This window comes from Cryptomeria japonica, chromosome 1, assembly GCF_030272615.1.
Source record: "Cryptomeria japonica chromosome 1, Sugi_1.0, whole genome shotgun sequence".
NCBI lineage: Eukaryota > Viridiplantae > Streptophyta > Pinopsida > Cupressales > Cupressaceae > Cryptomeria > Cryptomeria japonica.
This window is the reverse complement of record NC_081405.1, coordinates 591922554-591936520: the sequence shown is the minus strand read 5'-3', so window position 1 is coordinate 591936520 and position 13967 is coordinate 591922554.

Below are 13967 nucleotides of genomic sequence, written 5' to 3'. Positions count from 1 at the left end.
TCAAAGTACTGAATGAATAAAAGAAATATTATATTTTCAAGAACATATTTATATTCTCATATAAGTCACTCATGAATGTAAGAACCCATTTATTTTTCTTATATAATTGCATGTCTAGATGGGTGTTTTCCCTTCAAATAAGTTAGGTTAAAATGGCCATATAATGGGAGAGTTAGTTGAAGAACCTGTAGAGTCTAATCAAGAAAGAGAAGATGAACTCACACAATACTTAGTAAATATGTGGGATATATCGATCAAAAAACACATACAAAAAAAAATTGTATGGAAGAAAGACCTCAAAAGGTCATTTGTGATAACCTAAGAGTAAGAAAAGAAGTAAACATGCTCCTTGATTATATCCCAAGACTTCTTGCAATCCATCTCTTAATGCTTTAATACCTACAACACAAATAGGATTGTAATGTACAAAGACAAAAAATAAGGAAATATTATGAGGAAGAAGCAAATAAGAGGAAGAAGATATAAATAACAATTGACATCAAATCTCTCACAAGAAATACCTTTATACCTAAACAAGAACATGGAGACACCAAAAATCAATAAAAGAATAGAATGAGAGGTGAATTGATCCTTCAAAATTGTAGAGAAAATAGAACAAATGAGAAAGCTAAGTAGGGAAAGAAGAAACAATTATACAAGTACTTAGTTGAAGTCCATCTCAAGAAAGTACAAACAAATTCAAAGTGTCAACCAAGAAAATAAAAGAACTTCAACTACAAAAAACCATACAAATAAATAGTGGGAATAATTAGCAAAGCATTTACCATTACTTAACAAAACATGGGTAGATCATTCTAATCAAATACAAAAACCAATAGACAAAAAAGAAAGGGAGATCAAATCTAACAACACATTATCTAAACCCTACGAGTGTAACATCCAAGGTATTGAAAGGTTGTTGATTGAAGAAGAGGAAACATTAGTGAACAAACATGGGTAGAGTTTAACATAGGTGAGTACCAAGATAAGATTTTGTGTGATATACTACCTATGGATGCTTGTCATTTGCTTTTAGGAAGACCTTGGCAATTTGACAGGAAAGCACAATATGATGGTGAAAAGAACTCATACTCATTCTTCAAGAATGGTATCAACTATAAAATTCAGTCCCTTAATGAAGACAGTGAGGGCAGCAAACCACAAGCTCCCAAAACCTTGTTAGTTGGTGAAAAGGAGTTCATTCATACCCTAAAAGAAGGTGATGGCATAGGTTTTGCATTAGTAACTAAACCAGTTGATGAAAAGAAAGAAAGGAAGATAGAAATCCCAAATGAGGTGTAGCAACTTCTAGATCAGTTTAAGTCAATTGTTAATGATGGTCAACCAACCTCTCTACCTCCTCAGAGAGCCATTAGCCACCAAATAGATTTCATCCCAGGTGCATCCTTACCAAACAAAGCTGCTTACAAAATGACACCTGAACAAAATCAGGAAGTGGCAAGACAAATCCAAGAGCTACTAGACCAAGGAATGATTAGAAAAAGTATTAGTCCATGTGCAGTACCCACAGTGTTAGCACCTAAGAAAGGTGGGGCTTGGAGACTTTGTACAGATTCAAGAGCAATAAACAGGATCACAATCAGGTATAGATTCCCCATTCCTAGGCTGGAAGATCTTATGGATTGTTTAGGGGGAGCAAAATATTTCAGTAAGATAGACCTAAAAAGTGGTTATCATCAAATCCGCATCAAAGAGGGAGATGAATGGAAAACAGCTTTCAAGACAAATGAGGGGTTGTATGAATGGCTCGTCATGCCATTTGGGTTAACAAATGCACCCGGTACATTTATGAGATTGATGAATGAGGTGTTACATGACTTCATAGGCAGGTTTGTAGTTGTGTACCTTGATGACATCTTAATTTTCAGTCAAACCAAGGAAGAACACCTCCAACATTTGCAGATTGTCTTACAAAGATTGAATGATGAACAACTTACTATCAACCTAGAAAAATGTGATTTCCTTAAGCAAGAGCTGGTCTATTTGGGTTTTGTTGTTTCAGGGGGTGATTTGAAGATGGATCCAGATAAGGTAGAAGCCATAGTTAATTGGCCAACCCCTAAGAATGCTAGTGATGTCAGGAGTTTTCATGGACTTGCTCAGTTTTATAGGAAATTTATCAGAGGTTTCAGTGAAATATGTGCACCTATGTTAGAAACCATTAAGGGTGGTGTGAAAGTGAAATTTCAGTGGACAGAAGTAGCCAACAAGGGATTTGAATTGCTGAAAGTCAGAGTTGCTACCCAACCAGTGTTGATTCTACCTAGTTTTGATAAATTGTTTACCTTAGAGTGTGATGCAAGTAATATTGCTATTGGTGCTGTTTTGAGTCAGGATAATAGACCTGTTGCATTTTTCAGTGAAAAGCTTAATGATGCTAAGAAGAAATATTCTTCATATGATCTTGAAATGTATGCTTTGGTTCAGGCACTTAGGAAATGGAGGCATTACCTTCTTCCTAAATAATTTGTGGTTTACACTGACAACCAGGTTTTCTCAATTCACAGGATAAGCTTAGTCATAGACATTTTAAATGGGTAGAGTCTTTACAAGCATATACCTTTACTTTGAAGCATAAGAAAGGACAGTGCAATAAAGTAGCTGATGCATTGAGTAGGAGGTTACTTACTATTCAAGAAATTCAGATTAGAAGTATTGGTATAGAATGTTTTAAGGATTTATATCCACATGATTCTGATTTTGCTGATATTTACAAAGTTTGTCAAGATTTTCAGAATACTTTTCATAGTGAATATGCTGACTATACTTTGTAGAATGGATTGTTATTCAGGGGTGGACAGCTGTGTGTGCCAAAAGGTTCAAAGAGGGAGAATCTGATATAGGAAAAGCACAATGGTTGCTTGAGTGGTCACTTTGGTCTTAATAAGACTTTGGAATTGGTTCAGAGGCACTATTTTTGGCCTAAGATACAGGCAGATGTCAGGAAATATGTTGAGCAATGCATGGTATGTCAGAAAGCCAAGGGTACTAGCACTAATGCTAGTTTGTATCAGCCTCTTCCCATACCTTCTACGCCTTGGGATTGCATCAGTATGGATTTTGTGGTAGGTTTGCCCAAAACAAACACAGGATGTGATAGTATTTTTGTGGTTGTTGACAGATTCAGTAAAATGGCACATTTCATACCTTGCAAAACTACTAATGATGCTAGTCACATTGCTTTTCTTTTCTTTAAGGAAGTTGTACGAATTCATGGTTTGCCATCCAGCATTGTATCTGATAGAGATGCTAAGTTTTTGGGTCATTTTTGGAAAACTTTATGGAAGAAATTGGGTACTAACTTGTCTTTTGGCTAAGCTTACCATCCACAGACAGATGGCCAAACAGAAGTGGTGAACAGAACATTGGGTAATCTACTCAGATGTCTTACCAAAAATATGGGTAAAGTTGGGATCAACTCATCCATCAGGCAGAGTTTGCATACAATGACAGTGTAAACAGATCCACTGGTAAGAGCCCATTTCAGATTGTTTATGGAATGCATCCTAGAGGTGTTTTTGAGTTAAATGATGTAACTAATTTGCAGCAAGTGAGTGGTACAGCAGAAGATATGGCACAGTCTATGAAAGAAATTCATGAGCAGGTACAGAAGTCCTTACAGGAAACTACTCAAAAAGTTAAGGAGAGAGTTGATGCTTCCAAAAGAGATGTCCAGTTTTCAGTGGGTGATTATGTGATGGTCCATCTCAACAAGTCACGGTTACAGAAAGGAGTGCCTACTAAGTTGCAAATGAGAAGATTAGGACCATGCAAAATCTTGGCTAAATATGGCCATAATGCTTACAAAGTTGATTTGCCTAATGACGTTTCTATGTCTCCTATTTTCAATGTTGCAGATTTGGTGCCATTCAAAGGGGAGCTACCAACAGATTCATAAAGAATTTTAGATCTTTCTCATTCCCTTTCTGATCTTTCTCTCCCCTCTTCTTCTACTCCCATTCCTCAGCAGGTACTAGATTCAAGAATCATCAAGAAGATAAGACACCATACCTACATGGAGCATCTTATCAAGTGGAAGGATAAACCAGTTTCTGAAGCCACTTGGATACCTAAAAGTGACTTTCTCAAAGCTGGAATTCCTCTTTCTTTACTTCCCAAAGGAGTCACATGACTTCTTTGTCCTTAGGGGAGTATGGTGCAGGAGCACCTGAGCACCTGAATGCTCAAATCCTAGCAGGTATAACATTTTATTGCAAATTAAGAATGTGTGTTTATTCTATGCTTCTAGTAGGTTTAATAGGTTTTTTTTGTGGTGTAATAAGGTTTGGAACTCATTTTGTGAGTTTCCAAGATTTTTTTTTGTTTTTTTGCTCAGTAGGCTAAAAATTGTCAATTTTGGGTCCAAATAAGCAATTTTAAATTTTTGATGTTGTAAAGCCTTGAAAAGAATTAAAGAATGTTTATTTAGTGTTTCTAAATGATGTTGAGTCATTGGTTTGAGTGCCAAGTCACCGGAAGTTAAAATGCAATTTTTGAGCAACAAAAAGTTGTCAAAAAATTGTCAAAAGTTGTCAAAAAGTGGTTTTTGGTAGTTTTGGTTAGTTCCAGCCTGTACCTATCTGTACAAGGGCTTCAATAAGCTGGCACATGTATAAAAACCATGTTCCAATCATTGTATGGGTTGTTCATTCTGGAAAATTAAGAAAAATACTTGTTTTGCTCTTTTTTTTGTGAGTTTTTAACTAGTTTTCTGCACTTTTTAGAGTACAGTCCGTACCATGGCTCCATGAGTCTGTACTGAACCTATTTTTGAGTGATGTGATCTCCTTTGATGTTTTAGTAGTGATCTCTGATCTTTTCTTGGGGTTTGGAACAAGTTTTGTTTGAAGTGCTCTTGAGAAAGGCATTGTTTTGTGGTTCCAATGGAAGACCATTCATGGTACAACTAATTTCTTCAAAGTCTCTTCACCCATGGCTTTGAGGGAATTTGTTGAATCTGTACATACTATACCATACATCCATTTTTCTTTTCTAGCAATGCACAAGTGTTTGTAAGCCCATGGCAAGTGTGTGGAGTGAGCAACTTGGCTTGGGTATTCTCAAATTTGTTTGAATGGTACTTTGTTGTTCATAGCACTGTACTTTGATGTGTTGAAGAAGACTTGAGTTGGAAAGAGTCTTAATTGTATTTTACCATCCTTGTCTCTCTCATGACTTGGTTGGATGCAAGAAGCAAAAGTGTAATCAGACTGTAAAACAGTGAGTCACTGTTTTCATTGTTAAAACCTCATTACCAATCTTCCTAGAAGACAGTATGGAATGAAGGATTCTTGTTTTTATGCATCATGGAATGTATTTGTAAATGTATTCAATGCTAAGAAGACAAGGTACACTATTTGGTTGTAAAGGACCTAACTAAGGATCCTAGAAAAGTGTAACCTCTGTCACAGTCATATAAGGCTGTCATGCTTTGTGACATCTCTTTTTAAGTATTCAAACCTAAAAGATCCTTGAAGAGGATAAATGCATTGTTCTATCATGCCTTTAACACATTTTTGCAGGCCAGGGACAGAGTGAAGAAGTGCATAAAAACAAAGAAAGGAAGTTAAAAATAGTTTTAATACTGTCAAAATGCAGTGAGGCGGTGAATGAGTAGCAGTCATAACGAATCCTTTCTTATTTGCTTTGCAGGGTGCCCCAACTTATGTCAAGTCTTGATTGCATCCATATTTGATATATTTCCATTGTACTTTTTCTTACAAATGTTGAAAATGCATACAAAACATTAAAAACATTGTTGTCCCAGTCTTTAGACTGTTATTTTCTAAGTAAATGCAGCAGTATGGTACTTGTTTGATAAAATGACAGTGTGCTCAGTTAAGTTTTAAATCCTTGGAAGTGTTGGCCATATGTTATAGCAAAGTGTGAACCATTCAATTTGGGTCTAGCATCATGGAGGAAACCTTTAATTCGCAAACCCTCACCAAAACTCTTAAAAACCCTTGAAAAGTGCCTATTTTGTGGGACAGCACTAAAACAGTCCGTACAGTACTTGCCATAGAAAAAATCCTTGAGCTTTCAACATCAAATGACCACATCTCCAAGGGTTTGTCATGAAGTTTAGCAGGTTGAAAAGGGTGAACAAATTTCATTAAAAAGTAGGGCTAATTCTAGTAGCCTTTTTGGAGCAAATTTGACCAATTCATGAAATCGGTAAGGAAGGGGAAGCAATTGGTGGTTTCAAATCATCAAAATTGATGAGTAGAGACCTAAGACACCCTACTACAATATCCAAAGCATTTTATTGAGCCATTTGATCAAATTGACCTTTTGCACCTAGAAAGTTGCTTTGAGTAACCCTACGTTCTTTGTATCAAATTGAGAAATTTCCATTCTTGAGAAGTGAAGGACAGTCATCATTCCTTGCAGACCTGTCTAGATGTTCCATCAACAGATTAATATGATTGAAATCCTTAAAGGAGAAAATAAGATTAGGTAAACCATGGTTCTCCAATAGTTGCCCATTCCGGGAAGAGAGGAGATTCAGCCAGTTGGACAACCAAACTTGTTCATTTTTGGTGACACTCAAGAGGACCTCATTTCAGACTTGAATGCCTTAGCATGGAAGGTAAGGAGGAGTGATATCCAATACAATAGGGTGTAAGCAGTGTTGAATAGAGAGGAGGAGATAGGAGAAAGGTTTAGAAGAATCTCATTTGTGCCTAGGGATTGATTAGGGAAGAACATTGAGAACAAAAGCCCACCAACCTCAAAGAAGACTAACCTTCTTTCATTACCTCCTCATCAGCACACAAGACACACAAAAATGACTCTTCCTAGTCTACCATAGATCTGTTGACCAAGTTTGACCAAGTGGTTTATAGATGTACCAACTTGACAAATGGTCTTACAAAAACGGATCTTTATTACAACAAACATGAAAAATGGAAAAGGGGCTTCATTGTTGGAGTTCTCCTGCACCAAAGTGGGAGAATGAATAAAGTCATGAATTGTGCTTAACTTGTCCCACTGCTACCAAGGCATCATTATCAAGTTCTTTGACCACAACTGAATTAGGTGTAAACTCAACCTTTTTCCCATTTCGATAGTAGGTGATTTGGTAGATAAAGAGAAGGTTAGTGGTCATCTTAGGAACACAAAGAACATTCTCAAATGTTCCCTCATCCATGACAACTGAACCTTTCCCTTCCACCTCAACTTGTGTATCATCACCTATGTAAATGTGAGGTACCTTAGATGGCTCCAATGAAAAAAACTGCTCCTTTATAGAACCCATGTGATAAGAGGCGCCCGAGTCAAGTATCCACTACTGTGAAGAACCTGCTTTGGCCACAAATGCTTTCCCTTTTCCCTTGGACTGCGAGGGAATGGAAGGACATGATTCCTTCTTCTTGTAGGCAGATAGCAAATTGATGTTGTTCTTCTTAAGGAGATTTGTCAACTCATCAACATGCTTGGCATGGAAATGATGCTCATCATAACCATACTTCTTGCAACAAGCACAAGTTGGTTTCTCCTTCTTAGGTGTAATCCACTTCTTGGAAGAGGATGAAGAATCGCCATGTGATGGAGAGGATGATTTTCCTTTTTCATGTCTTGGCTTTGACTTAGATTGCTTATGCTTCTTATTGGAACCTTTGCCTTGATTTCCTTGATTAGCCACCAAAGCCTTGGACTTTGAAGACTTGAGAATCCCCATGTTCAACAACTTAGATTGTTCCAGCATCAACATTTCTATGAAAGCATCAAATGTATGCATAGTGTAGGAATTTCCCACTATCAAGTGATGGGTTTGGAAGCTAGAAATAAATGTTGCATATTCGGATGGAAGCTTGTCCAACAAGTTGAATATCAATTGAGCATCCTTCTTGTCAATGCCATAATCCTTAAGCTTTGCTCTTAACTCATTTTCCTTAGTGACATAATCTTGGATTGTATCATAATTCTTGGGATCCAAGTTGGTGAGCTCATTGTCAATCTTGTAGCCTCTAATTTCATCAACTTGACCATATAATTTCTGAAAGACATCGCAAGCCTCTTTGATTGTGGTACATTTCTCAATGTGAAAAATGAGGTCATCTGATACATACTTTCTCAAAGTTCCAAGAGCCATACAATTTTTAGTGAGCCATTCTAATTGAGCATTAGGATTTGTTGGTTCTATTATTGTTCCATCTATGTAATGTGTGATTCATTTTTCTATTAGTTTACTCCATGCTTTAATTTTCCATGATGCATAATTACGTGGAAATAAAGGTAGAAATTTATGAGGATCCATAGCAACAAAAATGGAGCACAAGGAAAAGAGAGGCACAATCACACAAGACACCCTCCACCCCAAATTCATTCAATCAAAGAACACCCTCCCCCCCAATAAAAAAAATGATGATTTGCCTCTTTACACTTAATGCATGTACAATGGGCCACTTGCAAAAAATGGCAAAGTAGACTTTTGATTTCAACTTTACAAATGCCTCAAATAGGCCAAAAGAGACTCAAATTGATAATGCAAGAGATCTAAACTAAAATCCAAGCAAACTACAAGTATCAAGTAGGCCAAAAAAGACCAATTTCTGAAAGTACAATTTCTACCCAATTTGGTGAAAAATTGATAGCACCATGTGAAAGTAGACAAAAAAATATGCACTTTCAAAATAAACGACATCTGAAAAGGAGGTCGTATGAGCCCAAATGAAGCCTTTGAATTTGCAAAATTGAGGATTGGACAGGTATAGCTGTGAGAAACAGAAATTTCAAAAATATTTATCCACCAAAATCAAAAAATAATCACACCACTACTGAGAGCATGAAAAATTAGCCCAATTAAAAAAAATTGCACTGAAAAAGGCCTCAAAATGACCAAGTTATGAGCTTTAAAAGTTGAACTGCAAAATCACAAACTCAAATGGAGAGGGGTCTAAAATTTTCCAAAAAGTGTTGACATTAGCAATTTGATATGTTAAATTTTACAGTTGTATGGTCATCATCAAACCATCGCACCCCTTTTGTTGATCGTATGGATGCTGATGTGGCAAGCTGACTATGCAGATGATGTGTCGAGACATATGTTGATGTGGCGAGTTGATTGGACAAATGACGTGAGAGGTCGTATGCTGACATGCCGAGCTGAATAAGTTGTCTGTGTGGATAGGTTGTATTCTTACATGGCGAGTGGATTGGGCAGATGACGTGTCATGTTCGTACGCTAACGTGGCGAGATGATTGGTTTGCCTACATGGATAATTCATACACAGATGTAGCGCTGACTTGGCATCCAAGTGGCAGGTGACTGTGTTGCAGACTCAACAATGACAGTGTATTTGTCAGCAAATAACAAGGTGCCACATGTCTATCCTACTGATGTAGCCAAATCTATGGATCCTACGTGGCGCACTATCGACACTCATGTGGCAGCATTGGAGCCCACGTGGTGCATAGTCGAAAGCCTTTGTGGGCCTACATCAGAGCCCACGTTGGATCCTGTTGTGTTGGGGGTGCTCGAACAGTCGACTGTGGAAGATGGAGTTGTCAGTTGGAGAGGAGAGTTCACCGAGGCTGAGCGACACTGTAGACTAGTGGTCGGCGGATCTCTAGCAAAGCACGGTTGAGCGGTAGCTAATGCAAGCTCATTGTCAAGAAACCTAAGTAGAGTAAAAGACCTACAAGTAGAAGATAGTAACCTATCGGAAAGGATTGCAGGGGATGCAGGGTGTTGATGGGGACAAGAAGGCCTGCAAAAAACTACAATGAGGTATGGTGTGGGGGCAAGGTGGTCAGCAGACCCCCCCCCCCCTAAAAATATTCGATTCTTTTTTTTGATAAATAAACAAAAATTTTACAATGTCGGTATTTTTTTTTTTTTTAATTGTGAATTATAAGTAAAAGAGATAAAATAAATTCGCAGAAAAATTTCTAAAATAGTTTTTTTGCAAATTCGTACCGTACTTAGCCGAATTGTCTAAAAAAATCTTTCGATGCCCCAAAATGCACTTTCACTAAATATAGACAAATTTATACTCATTTTTTATTTAAACAGCCTCCTGAACTCCAAGGTGAGGTCGAAATCGTTGTATGAGGCCCCCAAAAAGTGTCGCTCCTCAGATCCGAAAATGAAGCCCTCCAAAATGTCTCCCAAAAACTAATCAATAAAGCCCCAATGGCTCTGATACCATGTGGTAATTTTCCATGATCAAGGGCACAATGAAAAGCAAAAACTGTATTCTCATCAATATGCAAATATGATCACCTGGATTAACCAAAATAAAGAAGATGATCCTGCTTATATAGGAAAGACCAAATGGATATGTGAGAATTGATGGTATGATGAAAGAATAAGTATCCGGTCAACTACTGAGAGGGGGGGTGAATCAGTAGATAGAAAAACTGATACAAACTTCACCAATCTCAATAATCAATCTCTCAAAGTAAACTTAGACCTAACAATGTAATTCTTATGTCAAGATAAAAACTCATAAGATAAACCAGTTGAATGTTACAACAAATTAACAGTAAACAACTTCATTTCTGAGTGCTTCCGGTTATCATGACTTATCAAAGTAGTTAAGTAGTTACGTAAATCAACCATGAAAACATAACCACAAAAACATTCACCACTTGACACAAATATTTTTTGACGTGGAAACCCAAATAGGTAAAAACCACGGTGAGATGAGACTCACAAGCTAACTATCTGAACTCTTCTAAAGTTCGCCCTGTTAGGAGCCTAGCTTGTTAAAGCTTTTACAAAAAGTCTTGTTAAGAACTGATCATGTTAGGAATCGCCCGGTTAAGGGATTGACTACAATGCCTTGTTAGAAGCAATACCCTGTAAGGAGTAACCTCGGTAGAGGATTTGAAAATCCAAGCTAATGGATCGCCTTGTTAGAGGATTTGAATAGCACCAAGCTTGCTAGAGCTTACCCAGATAGGGGATTTCAAATTTGTTGTAATTGTTTGAAAACAACAAGAGTTTGTTGATATGTCTGAATAGCACTACACTTGCTTGATCAGATCCATTTCATGCTCCTATTTGTCTTTACTCAAACTACAGATACATCATCTGGTTCAGCAACCACACACTCAACTGATCTTTTCTAACTCTTTGCCAACTCATTAAACTAAATAACTTCATCGACCTTATAAACAAATCAATCAAGTCAGTAACACAACAAAAACCTAATTCTCATAGAGATTACAAACAAATCGGTTCAAGTATGACCATTGGATTACATAGCAATCTTTGCACATCAATCAAGAAAACCTTGATCTCTCCTTGATCACCGCTTCATTGAACTTAGTAACTCATCACGCACTTTGCATTAGATGCAATACATTTGCTCATTCCCTAGACAAAACCGTTACAACAACTTGCCAAAATCTCTTCAAATTGTCTTCATGCAATAATCATATGTGTCATAATCATTACCGCCCATCATCAGATCATAAACCAATATAACCAATTTACCAAACTTAATTGGTTAGGGTTTATCAAAAACAACAGGTAGGGTTTACTGGTTACATCAATAGATAAGGTTTACACCAGTTATCGGTTCACTCCACAAATTCTTCCTACTGGTTACAGTAACAATATTACAACAATATCAACAATATCATTACTGGTTAATTGACATCAATGACAACATAACAAATCATTAATGCAATCTTCATGCAAATGTCAACAATATCCCCCTTCGGCATTGATGGCAATACAAATAGCAATACCATTGATTGCTGCATGATTGTGAATAGGAATCTTGGTTTGCATTACCAAGTATTCACCATGTTCTCCATGTCTTCAGCTTGTCATTGGTTCTCCTTCCCATAATCACATAATTCTTCTCCCCCTTTGACAGCAATGCCAAATTGAAAGTAAAACATGTAATGTCAAATTTCACTGTGTATCATCAACAATCTGCAACTTGATGCTCCCCCTATAGAATAAATCCACTTCTACACCAATCCTTCTATAAAATTCTGCAAGTAGCTTCGGGACTGATGCAATCTACATCATACTTAACTGACTTCAAGAAGAGGGACAGCCCCTAGCTGACTTCTAAGATACTCAAAATTAGTCTTAGACAAAGGTTTAGTAACAATATCTGCATGTTGTTCCTTGGTAGAAACATGCTCCAAGATCACATCTTTACTCTATACCTTTTACCTCAAGAAATGATACTTCAATTCAATATGCTTGGTTCGTGCGCGCAAAATAGGGTTCTTTGAAATATTTATGGCACTTGTATTATCACATAAAATATTTATAGGTTCTGAAATATTCATCTTAAAACCTTCCAAAATGTGTCTCATCCATATAGCTTGTGTACAATTGATGTAAGCTGCAACATACTCAGTTTCAACAGTAGATTGTGAAGTACAACTTTGCTTCTTACTACTCCATGAAACAAGTCTTCCTCCAAGAAAAAATGCTCCACTGATTGTTCTTTTCTAGTAATCAACATTTCCTGCCAAATCTGCATCTGTGTACACCTTCAAGTCAAAATTTCCTCCATATGGATACCATAACCCATAATCAACAGTACCTTTCAGATATCTAAAAATTCTTTTGGTTGCTATCAGATGTGTTTCCTTAGGATTCTTCTAGAATCTAGCAACTATGCCAACTGCATGAGCTATGTATGGTCTGATGTGAACAACATAATGCAATTTTCCAATCATTGACCTGTATACCTTCTCATCAACAGATTTGGACTCATCCTCCTTAGACAACTTACAACCTATAACCATAGGTGTCCCAACTGGTTTACAGTCACTCATGCCAAATGTCTTCAAGACCTCTTTCACATACTTAGAGTGTGTGATGAAAATACCATTCTTCATTTGTTGTATTTGCAAGCCTATGAAAAAAATCATTTCTCCCAATAAAGACATTTCAAACTCATTTTTCATTTCATCTGCAAAATTGTTGCTCATGTCATCATCACCTCCAAATATGATATCATCAACAAATACCTCATTGACTAGTATTTTATCTCCTTTAGATTTGAGATATATGTTACTATCATCACTGGTTCTCCAAAAGACTATCTTCATCAAATGTGTATGAGGTCTTTCATACAATGCTCTCGGTGCATGCTTTAATCCATATAAAGCTTTATGCAATCTGCATACCATGTCTTTCTTATCAGTCAAAGCATAACCATTTGGCTACTCAATGTATACTTCTTCTTCTAGTATCCCATTCAAAAATGTTGACTTAACATCCATCTAGTATACCTTAAATTTCTTGTGTGTTGCAAATGCAAGTAAATTTTTGACACCTTCCAGTCTTGCCACTAGTGCAAAAGTCTCACCATAGTCTTCTCCTTCCTCTTGTGCATAACCTTTGCAAACCAATGTAGCTTTATTGTGAACTAAAACACCATCTTCATTCAACTTGTTCCTGAATACCCACTTAGTACCTATCACATTTTTATTTACTAGTCGAGGTACTAGGGTTCATGTGGTGTTCTTCTCAATTTGATCTAATTCCTCCTCCATAGCTTTAACCCAATGATCATCACCAAATGCTTCCTTAGCAGTTCTTGGTTCAATAGTGGAGATCATGCAAGAATTCTCTCTGATTCTTCTTCTCGTTAGTACTCCAGCATCCTTATCCCTAATAATCTATTCAGGATTGTGACTCAGTCTCACATATCTTGGAATAACATGATCATTATCTTTAGGGTCAGCTTCTTCATTATCATCATCTTCTTCTAAATATATATGTTTCAGTTGAACTAGTACATCAATATTTGCTTTGACGGTTTCAGATTTCACAGTTTCTGGTTCCAAAAATAAAATGCAAGGATCTTCATCCTTTTTCTCTGAACTAGTTTCCTCAGAGACTTTAGGATTTTCATCCACTCGAACATCAACACTCTCAATAATTCTTTGTGTCCGGTTGTTAAAACACTTGTGGGCCTTACTCTTGGTGGAATGGCCAAGAAATATACCTTCATCACTTT